We start from the raw sequence: 1388 nt of genomic DNA, 5'->3' as shown, positions 1-1388 counted from the left end.
TAAATACTTAAAAAGCTTAATTTGTGATGATAGTGGGGTCTCAAAAAAGCCCTAATGTCAAACCTGGTGTTACATGTTTGTAAAAACTGGATTTTTCTTACTTCCTGTATTTGTGTATGTGTTCGGGACTTGATTTTACAAAAGTTAGAAAAAGAAATCCTGTGTTTTTTATTAGATTGTGCCATCTGTTAATCGGTAAATTCCACTTGTGTAATTCCTGATTTCACCACCAGATGGTGCAAAATGAAGATTTTTAATAAATGAAGTAAATATCACTGTAAACAAAAATAATTAATTTTACTCACAATCTAAAGCTCAAACCTGCATCATTCCATTACTGTATATTAATTAAAACAGCAGCAGGTTGATTATGGTAATTCTAATTAATAACGCAGAAAATACATTTATGGCTGAACATTAATGCATTACTGCTGAAGAGAGGAAGCTGAGGCACTTCTGCCTGAGAGACTCTTCAAACATTTGAGCTTTAATTAAGCTTGTTGATTGAATACAAGTTCATCAAAAGAGAAAATGAGGACCCTTAATGGCATAAAGTTTTAAAAAGTATTTCCAGCCTCAATCAGACTCTTATTGTTTTTTCTTAGATTATTTTCAGTAAAAATACAGGTTTCGAATCATGAGTCATGCTCACTTTGTTTACATCCTTTTATCCACAGCTGCAGCAAAAGTTTGATTCTAATGAATATATATGAACTCTTTATTTCACTCTTTCACTCTCAGACAATGTTTTTTTTTTTTTGCACTAAATGGGTTTCAGAAGTTGAAACTGGCGACATCGCCTTTTGATCATTTTTCATAATCCGTTATTATTTTCCGCCAACTCTGTACAAAGTTGAGCACCTAAAAGTGGGCAAAGAAGACCCATTTAAACTGTTTTCAGAAAAGCGTGACATTCTATCTTTCCCTGTAAAAAAACAACAACAACAACAACAAACTCACTCAATCAGTGGCTGGAAATGAAATAAAAAGAACATTGCTCTTTTTTTCTGCAGGAAGAGGCTTATAAAAATGTTTTGTTGACTAAATTAGAAGTGAGAAGCCTCGTGTTTGGAGAGGTAAAGTATCTAAAAAAATGATGGTAGCATGATGATTTGGGCATTTTATTAGATTTTGTGCACTGCTCTATTTAAAATGTTATTATGTAGAATTTGTAGAATACTCTAAGTTTTGTTCACTTAAGAGTTTAGATCTTTTTGAACCTCTCCCTGGGCTGCCACCTTATCGTGGTGGAGGGGTTTGAGTGTCCCAATGATCCTAGGAGCTATGCTGTCAGGGGCTTCATGCCCCTAGTAGGGTCACCCAAGGCAGACAGGTCCTAGGTGAGGGGCCAGACGAAGTGCAGCCCAAAGACCCCTTATGATGAACAT

The sequence above is a fragment of the Kryptolebias marmoratus genome, linkage group LG19 (genome assembly GCF_001649575.2).
Source record: "Kryptolebias marmoratus isolate JLee-2015 linkage group LG19, ASM164957v2, whole genome shotgun sequence".
NCBI classification, from domain to species: Eukaryota; Metazoa; Chordata; class Actinopteri; order Cyprinodontiformes; family Rivulidae; genus Kryptolebias; species Kryptolebias marmoratus.
This window is presented reverse-complemented; position numbering follows the sequence as displayed.